The sequence below is a fragment of the Salvelinus sp. IW2-2015 genome, unplaced genomic scaffold (assembly GCF_002910315.2).
Source record: "Salvelinus sp. IW2-2015 unplaced genomic scaffold, ASM291031v2 Un_scaffold3645, whole genome shotgun sequence".
Lineage (NCBI taxonomy): Eukaryota > Metazoa > Chordata > Actinopteri > Salmoniformes > Salmonidae > Salvelinus > Salvelinus sp. IW2-2015.
Genome location: NW_019944922.1, coordinates 34,574 through 47,477, shown reverse-complemented (window position 1 = coordinate 47,477; position 12,904 = coordinate 34,574).

The following is a 12,904-nucleotide window of genomic DNA, read 5'->3' as shown; positions in this document are numbered from 1 at the left end:
TCTCCGCACCATCACTTGGTACTGCTGAAGGCCAGTCAACATGACAACAAAAATAAAAGTCCGTCTACAAAAAGGAACACATTTTTCACACCCTGAGTACATCATTGTTTGCAGGGGAGTAGGAAGTAATACAATAGTTTACACCTACGGTGACAAAGATGGGACTAAAACGAAGCACAATAAAAAGGTGGATATTTCCCCATAACAATGTGGAAGATTTCCTCATGTCTAAATTAAGTCATCTAGCAAATTGCTATACATTAAAAACAACCACTTGGATATGCAGCACCCAAACAATGACAGGGTGTGTAGGCAGCAAAGCTTTCAGAGGACTTCTATTCTAGTTTAGTCTAATATATTGCTGCTGTGAAGAGATATATTTATTTATTTAGTTTTCCATTGCTTTGTTGCTACTTGAGTATCTTCTACACGGCTCAATTAAAAAAGGATTACGGCTGTGCATGCAAAAATGGCATGATTCTCATACAGACCTTGAATTGAAATATCTTGATCAACTACAAGAAATCAATGTTTTGTTCCACAGGTCTGAAATATCAACAACAACAAAAATAGAAAGAAAACTAGAACAGTCAGTCAGTCAATGTTGACAAGGTTAAACTCTCTTTAGTGGTACTTTATAACCCCTAGGACTCAAAATGATCTTCAGTCTCTCAAATCACTGTTGCCATGACAGCATTAGGTTAACAGATGTTGCCTTGCCTTGTGAATTTGCTCAAAACCTACAAAGTTCTGAGCTGACTTCCAGAAGGGTGATGCCCTAAGCAGCTGTGAAGAAAGGCTGGTAATGTGTTCACTTTTATTTTTTATTTTTTTAAAGATAAATGGGCACCAGTTAATATTTATACATCTTGAAATAATTTTAGCATTTAGGCATCAAGTTAGATACATCTAAAATAAACAGATTACTGCATGAGCAGTCGAAAGCAGTTTCGAAAAAACTGAAAATCCTAGGTGACGTAAACTTCTCACTTTACATCTGTATAAACGAAGGAAGTACCAACGGAGTCAGTGTGTGTGTGTGTGTGTGTGTGTCTATTGAAAAGGAGTGACAAGTACATTATGTTGCATGACGTGTTCACGTTCATAGAATGTATATTTCATTTCCTATTTCATGTCAGTTTCACAAAATGTGAAAACAAAATGTTAACAGGTACAAAAGGTTTGTTCCTTCTGAGGAAAGACGGGAGTGAGGAAACTGATGAATTGCAACATCCCTGCGGTCACTAATAAACCAGACATGTACAGTATCTGACAAGTGCTTACATCAACGCTTCGCAAACTATCGCCAGACATAGAAATATGACGCCATTTCAGGGCTATTGAGTTTTACTGTGCCAGTATATTACACAGCAGTGATTTATGGTGTTGTTTCACAGCATCTAGACACACTATCTGTTTATTATTTATTCAATTGGGTAATGTGCAATGTCATCCAAGCAATATTTGTGTATAAAAAAATCATCTGTCATAGTCTTTAAAGTGTTGCTAAATACAACACACATGACGAGCAGTCCTCGCCCATTCGTCTAAAAGGGAGAGGAAAAGATACAGCTCAGAATTCAGATCCATGAAGGAGAATTCTCTACTACCTGTTGATACAGTTTCATATAGTATACCAGAAAAATGTGTACTCCACTCTGGCTGCACGGCGGCCACTTCACTCTGGCTGCACGGCGGCCACTTCACTCTGGCTGCACGGCGGCCACTCCACTCTGGCTGCACGGCGGCCACTCCACTCTGGCTGCACGGCGGCCACTCCACTCTGGCTGCACGGCAGGCCACTCCACTCTGGCTGCACGGCGGCCACTCCACTCTGGCTGCACGGCGGCCACTTCACTCTGGCTGCACGGCGGCCACTCCACTCTGGCTGCACGGCGGCCACTTCACTCTGGCTGCACGGCGGCCATTTCACTCTGGCTGCACGGCGGCCACTTCACTCTGGCTGCACGGCGGCCACTTCACTCTGGCTGCACGGCGGCTACTACCCTCGGCTGCACGGCGGCTACTACCCTCGGCTGCAGAGCGGCTACTTCACAGCGGCTACTTCACAGCGGCTACTTCACAGCGGCTACTTCACAGCGGCTACTTCACAGCGGCTACTACCCTCGGCAGCACAGCGGCTACTTCACAGCGGCCACTTCACAGCGGCTACTTCACAGCGGCCACTTCACAGCGGCCACTTCACTCGGCTGCACAGAGGCTACTTCACTCATGGGATTCACCATTCGACAGAGTTGGGGTCAATTCCATTTCAGGAAGTAAACCAAAATTCAAATTCCAGGATTGTGGAGTAATACCTACATGTTTCAAGCAGACCACTATATTGCCCAAGAACGCCAACGTAACCCAGTATAAATGACTAATCTCCCCGTAGCGCTCACATCTGTAGTTATGAAATGCTTTGAAAGGCTGGTCATGGCTCACATCAACACCATCATCCCAGACACCCTGGACCCACTCCAATTCCCATAACACCACAACAGAGCCACAGATGACGCAATCTCTATTGCACTCCTCACTGCCCTCTACCATCTGGACAAAAGGAACACCTGTGTGAGAATGCTGTTCATTGACCACAGCTCAGCGTTCAACACCATAGTGCCCTCAAAGCTCATCACTAAGTGAAGGACCCTGGGACTAAATACCTCCCTCTGCAACTGGATCCTGGTCTTCCTGACGGGCCGCCCCCCAGTGGGGAGGGTAAGCAACAAAACATACACCACACTGGCCCATCAGAGGTGCATGCTTAAGTCCCCTCCTGTACTCCCTGTTCACCTCCTGACTGTGTGGCTGCGCACGACTCCAACACCATCATTACATTTTGACACGATGGCGGTTTTCCTGATCACCGACGACGATGAGACAGCCTATAGGGAGGAAGTCAGAGACCTGGCAGTGTGGTGCCAGAACAACAACCTCTCCCTCAACATCAGCAAGACAAAGGAGCTGATCGTGGACTACAGGAGACGAAGGGCCGAGAATGCCCCATGCCCATTGACATTTACCCGTGGAGCGGTTCGAATAGTGTCAAGTTCCTTGCTATCCACATGACTAAGGAATTATCATGGTCCCCACAGACACACACCAACTCAGTCGTGAACAAGGCAAGACAACGCCTCTCCCCCCTCAGGAGGCTGAAAAGATTTGGCATGGGCTCTCAGATCCTCAAAAAGTTACACGGCTGCGCCATTGAGATCTTCACTGGCTGCATCACCACCTGGTACGGCAACGGCTTGGCATCCGACAACAAGGTGCTTACAGAGGGTAGGGTAGTGCGTACGGCTCAGTACGTCACTGGGGCCAAACTCCCTGCCATGCAGGACCTCTATACCAGGCGGTGTCAGAGGAAAGCCTTATAAATTGTCAAAGACTCCAGCCAACCAAGTCACAGACTGTTCTCTCTGCTACCCCACAGCAAGCGGTACCGGTGCACCAAGTCTGGAACCAACAGGATCCTGAACAGCTTCTACCCCAAAGCCATACGACTGCTAAATAGTTAGTTCAATAGTTAAACAAATAGCTACCTACATTGACCCTTTTTGCACTCTCATCACATACACTGCTGTTACTGTTAATGATCTATCCTGTTGCCTAGTCACTTTATTCCTATCTACAGTATATGTACATATCTACATTCCTGAACAACAAAAAAACAATGCATTTAGTATTTTATTTGGATCGCCAGTAACTGTTGCTGAAGCAGCAGCTACTCTTCCTGGGGTCCACAGACATATCTATTCCAATCCATTACCCCATAGGAAAACATGATAGCCGGCTGCAATGGTTTCCAGCAACTAATTATTTGAACCTGGGCATAATATATTAACAGTCCCTCGGGCTGAGGCAGTTTATAAGGTGACTACAATTAAAACAATAAAAAAACAAGCATTAGAAGGCCAGTAGTCAGCGAGTGGAGTTCATTTTCACTCAAGTAAAGACTTTGCCTACATTTATTAAGTTCATAAAATCTTATTTTAGTTCAAATCTGTGTTTAAGCTAGGCTACTAAGTCAATTTTTTTGCATTTCAGATAGAGAAACCCAAGGGTGTCTGGTACCTATTATGGTGTTAGAATAGTCAGGCTTGTTAGAGTTTAGGCTGCTGGGAAATTGATACTCTTTAATTACCAGATTTCTCCAGTGTTAAATATCATCCTTCTTAATTGGACGGCAAACTGTTGATTCTTTGGAGCAGAATACGTTTTAAGGTCCTTTGCCACGTTTCTCCCAAACAAATCGTTCTATTTGGAGAAAAAACCACCTCAGGGCTGTGTTGAGGTGGATTTGGAGTCTTGTTCACAAGGCCAAAATCCATCAGGGAGGTTAGTCTTAACTGGGCGTTTAAATAATTGCCAGAATTGCCTTTGACCCTCTCTCATTTGTACACGATCTACAGATATCAACTGACCCTGACATGTCATGTTGTTCCTCCAAACAGCGTAGACACGTAATCTGTGAAATGCTGCCAGGTAGTCTGATTAAACATTGCCAGGCCACTATATTTTTCGTCTACACCAAGGAATCTCTACTTTCTTTCCAAATAACTGACGTCATAAAAGTAGACAGTTGTCAAGGGGATGGGGAAAATATAATCACGTCTTGTTGATATGCAGAGTCACACTCTGCATTGACCTCTGCCCAATTTTCTTTTTAAAATATATAGTTTTAGACACTTCAGAAATGGAGTGAGGCGGTTATTCCATCTAAACAGCTAAATGTCAAGTACTGAGGAGCTGTACACATCCTACTGCTATCCCCGTCAAGTGGAATCCACGCTAATCAGGGGCAACTTAAAACACAGACTGTAAACTAGCTTCATTTTAATCTTAGGAGGACTGAAGTGGTCAACAAAATCAGTTGTCACGTCTATTGTCTATTTTGAAGGTCCTTTTGTAGATGTTTCTATGCTCACCTGCCCCACGGACTGTAGATGTACAGTAAATTAGGTGCACGTGTATGCATGCTTTTTTTGTTGTTGTACATTGTCCACGTCCAAATAAATAAAGGTAGTATTAATTTCACCATTACGATGGTTTTAATATGTTTTGTCTTTGAATGTTTACGTATTGGCAAAGAGCAGGTGTTTGAATCTCACTGGAGGAGTTGTCAGCAATTCTAGCATCTTGAGCATAACCAAGGCACTGGCTCCAATTAAAACGCCTCGCCTTGACTCATGAGAACAGCAGAAACCTCTGCACTCCTATTTAAAAAAAAAAAAAAAAGGCCTGCTCAGAGGAGAAGAGTTGGATGGGAACAAAGGATTTGATTAGTGAAACTAGGCCCGTTTTTTTCCCCCCGCATTGGTGACTGTTACTCATTAACGATACCCAGAGCCGTCACGCACTTTACACATCAGACGTTTAGGGCTGCCTGGAACCTTGGTGCGCTCCAGGGTCTTCTCACGTAGACCGAGCCTCTTCTGGATTTTCACAGACGTACGAAGGGAACTTTTTTTGCGCAAGGTCAGGATGGAGGAGTTCTCTCAGATCGGCCCTGGCAAAACGGAACACAATCATGTTCGGGAAAATGTACTGGTTTCCAAATTAGCGTTTTATTTCCGCCCCCAATCCAACTATCGACTGCATACATTGTATCTTCATTGCCACGCCACCCTTCTGACACTATGTCTGCTGAAGGGTAATAGTTTGATTGCCCAGTGCCTTGGACTTTCTGTCACACTGACATCAAATAACTTGCTGCAACACGGAATACAGTGCATCATCAGCGTCAATGGGGTGGGGGGGGGTGGGGGGGGGGTGGGGGGTTCGAGGTTGTCTGTCATGCAGTGTACACAGTGAATCCCCTATATAGACTCTCATCAAGTAGAAGAAATGAATAATATGATGCTTCTCATACACGACATCGAACCTTCAGTTAGACCAGGGATGGAATAGATCGGGGTGGGGGGCACAAAATCTGAACTCATGAGGAGGGGGGGGGGGTGCGAGTAGCTCGTGGGTCTACGTACTCACATCCATACCCACACATGCAGTCAGAGCTGGCGCTAGCCTTTTTTTGGGGGGGGCCTAGAAAATACAAGATGGCTAAGTAGTGGATCATCCAGCATTATTTATTAATGACATGAAACAGACACCTGTAAAACCGGCTGGATCAGACTTTTTCCATTTACGACAGCTGAACCTCCGTTCAACTCAAATCATGCATATCATTGTGGACGAACACACACAACACACACACACACACACACACACACACACACACACACACACACACACACACACACACCACAGGTTTTTAAGTCAAGGTATGCTTTGGTCTTTTTGAGCATCCTCTCCAATAACACGGAGTTCAGGAAACAGTGTTTTTCTCTTACTCTGGATGGATCGCTTTGAATACTGGAGGCGTCCATCAATGTGATTTGACCCTAAAATAACAAGAAAAAACTATATTCAACCTTCCAATAAACAGAAGAGTAATGCATGTCTAGAGTAGAGTCTAGAGTAAATGGCTGTGGATTACTTTGAGGGACGTACACAGAGGAAAAGAATACATTATCATTCCTAATTGGTACAGTTAAAGAGCTGCTGTACATCACACAGGCCTTAAAATGGTGCTCTTGGCCAGAAGAGTCTCCAGTTTCACATTCAACAGAATAATAAATTAAACAATAGTGATTTAACATTCTCCATCGAGGTATGTCTTCTGGTGTCTTTGGTTGTACTCACAGCAACTCCTCGGGCGTCACCTTCAGCACGTCAACACAACGGCATCGTAACTCTTGGAGAAGTCCAAGCCGGCCCATCCAGAGAGTCCGGGCTGCTGCTCTCCTGAGTTCAGAGAAAACACCAGAGATAGATTGGTACATGTGTGGAGGAGGGGATAATGCAGAAGAAGCAAGACAAACAATATAAATTATCCAACAGACTAAATATTTTCTTGTGTTTCATTTTAAGGTTGACAATTGGAGGTGGGCCAAAGCAAAATACATAAATCCAACAGATACAGAGATGTGATGAACACACACCACACACAACACACACACAACACACACAACACACACACACACACACACACACACACACACAACACACACACACACACACACACACCACACACACACACACACACACACACACACCACACACACACACAACGACACACACACACACACACACCACAGCAGCACAACATCACTATTAGATGAAGAAATAAGCTGAAGAGACAAAGTAAGAGTAAATGCAGAGCAGAGAAACAAACAAGCCCGACAGTCACACCATCTGCACATGGACATAGAAGTGTTTCCCAAAACATGATTACTTTTTTTTTACTGCTGCTGTTCAATTATTTGTTACTTTCATTTCTTACTTTTCTTTAGGTATTTTTCTTAAAACTGCATTGTTGGCTTGTAAGTGAGCATTTCACTGTAAAGTCTACACCTGTTGTATTCAGCGCATGTGACAAATACAATTTCATTTGATTAGTGGAATCAAGTAATTGAGAAACACTGTCCGAAAAGATGAGATGATGCCAACCAAAGGGTTTAATCCGGTCAGCTTACTTGATTCAACTACTCAAGGGCTTGATGAAGTTGACCAATGTGCTTAATCTGGAATAGATCATATGAATGGAACAGCTAGGAAACTGGAGGAGAGGTTTGGGAAACCCTGCCCTCTTGTCCTTAATAAACCAGTGGAACGACTAGGGAACTGGAGAGGTTTGGGAAACCCTGCCCTCTNCCAGTGGAACGACTAGGGTACTGGAGGAGAGGTTTGGGAAACCCTGCCCTCTTGTCCTTAATAAACCAGTGGAACGACTAGGGTACTGGAGGAGAGGTTTGGGAAACCCTGCCCTCTTGTCCTTAATAAACCAGTGGAACGACTAGGGTACTGGAGAGGTTTGGGAAACCCTGCCCTCTTGTCCTTAATAAACCAGTGGAACAGCTAGGGTAACGTAGGGGCTTTATACGTTACACAGCACAGAAAGCTGAATTGTTGGAGGAAGACCGGTGAAAGACCTGCCCATCTTCTATCAATATATAGTACCAGTCAAAAGTCTGGACCCACCTACACATTCAAGGGTTTCTCATTATTTTGACAATTTTCTACATTGTAGAATAATAGTGAAGACAGCAAAACGATGAAATAACACATATGGAATCATGTAGTAACCCAAAAAAAGTGTAAAAATCCAAATATATTTTAGATTCTTCAAAGTAGCTACCCATTGTCTTGACAGCTTTGCACACTCTTGGCATTCTCTCAACCAGCTTCACCTGGAATGCTTTTCCAACAGTCTTGAAGGAGTTCCTACATATGCTGAGCACTTGTTGGCTGCTTTTCCTTCACTCTGCGGTCCAACTCATCCCAAACCATCTCAATTGGGTTGAAGTCAGGTGTTTATGGAGGCCAGGTCATCTGMTGCAGCACTCCATCACTCTCCTTCTTGGTCAAATAGCCCTTACCCAGCCTGGAGGTGTGTTGGGTCATTGTCCTGTTGAAAAACAAATGATAGTCCCACTAAGCGCAAACCAGATGGGATGGCGTATCGCTGCAGAATGCTGTGGTAGCCATGCTGGTTAAGTGTGCCTTGAATTCTAAATAAATCACTGTCAGTGTGACCAGCAAGCACCCCCACACCATCACACCACCTCCTCCATGCTTCACAGTGGGGACCACACATGCAGAGATGATCCGTTCACCTACTCTGCATCTCACAAAGACATGGCAGTTGGAACCAAAAATCTCAAATTTGGACTCATCAGACCAAAAGGACCGATTTCCACCGGTCTAATGTACATTGCTCGTGTTTCTTGGCCAAAGCAAGTCTCTTCTTCTTATTGGTGTCCTTTAGTAGTAGTTTCTTTGCAGCAATTCAACCATGAAGGCCGGATTCACACAGTCTCCTCTGAACAGTTGAGGTTGAGATGTGTCTGCTACTTGAACTCTGAAGCATTTATTTGGGCTGCAGTTTCTGAGGCTGGTAACTAATGTACTTATCGTCTGCAGCAGAGGTATCTGGGACTTCCTTTCCTGTGCCGGTCCTCATGAGAGACAGTTTCATCATAGCGCTTGATGGTTTTTGCAACTGCACTTACTTCAAATTAAAGTACTTGAAATTTTCCATATTGACTGACTTTCATGTCTTAAAGTAATGATGGACTGTCATTTCTCTTTGCTTATTTGAGCTGCTCTTGCCATAATATGGACTTGTTCTTTTACCATATAGGGCTATCTTCTGTATACCACCCCTACCATGTCACAACACAACTGATTGGCTCAAACGCATTTAGTAAAGAAATTCCACAAAAACTTTTGATAACGCACACCTGTTAATTGAAATGCATTCCAGGTGACTACCTCATGAAGCTGGTTGAGAGAATGCCAAGAGTGTGCAAAGCTGTCATCAAGGCAAAGGGTGGCTACTTTGAACAATCTCAAATATAAAATATATTTTGATTTGTTCAACAGTTTTTTAGTTACTACATGATTCCATGTGTGTTATTTCAGAGTGTTGATGTCTTCACTATTATTCTACAATGTATAAAATACTAAAAACAAAGAAAAAACACCTGGAATGAGTAGGTGTCCAAACTTTTGACTGGTACTGTAGTTCAAGGAGACTTCGTCTCCATGGTGAGATCAAGTCAATAGGCTTCAGACAGGTTGCTATCTAAACTCAGCAAAAAAAGAAACGTCCTCTCACTGTCAACTGCGTTTATTTTCAGCAAACTTAACATGTGTAAATATTTGTATGAACATAACAAGATTCAACAACTGAGACATAAACTGAACAAGTTCCACAGACATGTGACTAACAGAAATGTAATAATGTGTCTCTGAACAAAGGGGGGTTCAAATCAAAAGTAACAGTCAGTATCTGGTGTGGCCACCAGCTGCATTAAGTACTGCAGTGCATCTCATCCTCATGGACTGCACCAGATTTGCCAGTTTGCTGTGAGATGTTACCCACTCTTCCACCAAGGCACCTGCAAGTTCCCGGACATTTCTGGGGGGAATGGCCCTAGCCTCACCCTCCGATCCAACAGGTCCCAGACGTGCTCAATGGGATTGAGATCCGGGCTCTTCGCTGGCCATGGCAGAACACAGACATTCCTATCTTGCAGGAAATCACACACAGAACGAGCAGTATGGCTAGTGGCATTGTCATGCTGGAGGGTCATGTCAGGATGAGCCTGCAGGAAGGGTACCAAATGAGGGAGGAGGATGTCTTCCCTGTAACGCACAGCATTGAGATTGCCTGCAATGACAACAAGCTCAGTCCGATGATGCTGTGACACACTGCCCAGACCATGACGGACCCTCCACCTCCAAATCGGTCCCGCTCCAGAGTACAGGCCTCGGTGTAACGCTCATTCCTTCGACAATAAACGCGAATCCAACCATCACCCCTGGTGAGACAAAACCGCGACTCGTCAGAGAAGAGCACTTTTTGCCAGTCCTGTTTGGTCCAGCGACAGTGGGTTTGTGCCCATAGGCGATGTTGTTGCCGGTGAGGTCTGGTCAGGACCTGCCTTACAACAGGCCTACAAGCCCTCAGTCCAGCCTCTCTCAGCCTATTGCGGACAGTCTGAGCACTGATGGACGGATTATGCGTTCCTGGTGTAACTCTGGCAGTTGTTGCCATCCTGTACCTGTCCCGGAGGTGTGATGTTCGGATGTACCGATCCTGTGCAGGTGTTGTTACACGTGGTCTGCCACTGTCAGTCCTGTCTCAGAGTACAGACATTGCAATTTATTGCCCTGGCCACATCTGCAGTCCTCATGCCTCCTTGCAGCATGCCTAAGGCATGTTCACGCAGATGAGCATGGACCCCTGGGCATCTTTCTTTTGGTGTTTTTCAGAGTCAGTAGAAAGGCCTCTTTAGTGTCCTATGTTTTCATAACTGTGACCTTAATTGCCTACCGTCTGTAAGCTGTTAGTGTCTTAACGACCGTTCCACAGGTACATGTTCATTAATTGTTTATGGTTCATTGAACAAGCATGGGAAACAGTGCTTAAACTCTTTACAATGAAGATCTGTGAAGTTATTTGAATCTTTACGAATTATCTTTGAAAGACCGGATCCTGAAAAAGGGACGTTTCTTTTTTTCCTGAGTTTACCTTTCCATTCAGTGTGTTCAGATCAGTACATAGATCGATATCACTCCTATCAATTTTGGCTGAAGTAAAATCAGTCCTTAGTTCTTACCACTGAGGAGGCGGAGTTGATGCTGGCGCCATCCGAGAGACCGTTCCTACGGTACATGCTCACGACGACGTGCAGCGGGGGGGGGGGCGACCAAGGCCCTTAGCTGGACAGCACACATGACCTCTCATCCATATCTGGAACAAAATAGAAGAATGTTCAAGGTTTCATTTGGAATAGCAACAAGAAACATGGGTCTGGGATGGAGCAACAGTCTACAAATCATAGGCTACAGTTAGCAGTGGTTTCCAAAATGGTTTTGTGATGTAAATGGGACACAAAACCAAATTAGCAACACCACCTTAAGAAATGTTCTCTACTTGGCCCGAAACAACAGCTGGCTTTAACATGATGAACCACCTCATTAGAGACCCTACAGTTTTGTAGCAAATATCCCACAACTGAAAAGCAAACAATGTGAACCGTCAGGTCAAGACTGAACAGGGTAATTCCACAGTAACACTTCAACACTGATTTCCAAGTTATGTTTTTGTATTTTTTTATTTGTACATTTAAACAATTGTTTTCCTTCCCAATTTTGTGGGACACTGAGCTGAACATAACAGTCAGTGGAATGGAGGACAGTAACAGGAGACACTATGAGCTGAACATAACAGAATGTCAGTGGAAGAGAGGACAGTATCAGAAGACACTATGAGCTGAACATAACAGAATGTCAGTGGAAGAGAGGACAGTAACAGGAGACACTATGAGCTGAAGATAACAGTCAGTGGAAGGGAGGACAGTAACAGGAGACACTATGAGCTGAACATAACAGTCAGTGGAAGGGAGGACACTACTATGATTTGTAACTGTTATTTCACATTGTAGCAAATTCAGTTGCATTAAAATTCAGTTGCATTTTTTTCCTACAGTTTGAACCACTTAATAATTCATATACAAAATGTAAAATCAGTAAAAATCACTAGAACCAATTTGATAGGTCCATTACTTCCTGTGAACTTTTATAATCCAACCCTCCTTATGAGGGAGAAATGTGAAAATATCTTAAAGATATGTCTGTTTTTGAAAACAAGGCACAAGGGAATATTTCTTAAACTCACAGAAGGTAAACAATTTCTCCAAAACTAAATATAAAGTGTTGACATTAGTCGGCAGGGGCCTTTACGTCAAGATGTTAGTTTTGATCAATTTCTGATGCCTTTTAAGAATTTCTGGTAGATTTTTTCCTAAGACCCCCTTTTGCATCTGTTTATGTAGAAATCAAAGCCTTTAACTTATGCTTCATTTTTAAGATGGGGAAACGGTTGATTTCCACCCTCCCACCCCCCCCAAAAAAAGACTCGTTTGACACCCAATTTAACATGCTCCTATGAACTTCTCATGTTGGTGCTGATTGGTCCTTTTCGATGGTATAGCTTAATGACATGAATAACGAGGCAGGAAATAGCAGGTGCAGTCAGGGTGAGGAAAGCTTGAACATTGTTTTCTTCATTTGCTATTAAATCAGAGCGATTAAATCATAGTATGAAAGCGTACATAGAGCTTAGAGAGTTCACACAAATCATTTTCTAGATGGAGAGGTGCTAGTAGCCTATTAGCATGACCAAGTGATTGGTCAATTCAGGTCAAATGAGCCATGGCACCATGTGATTGGTCAATTCAGGTCATGGTCAAATGAGAGAAAGAGAGTGGCATTTCTCCGACCATGACACACGGTGGACGAACGGATAATATAAAATAACATTTCAGATTTT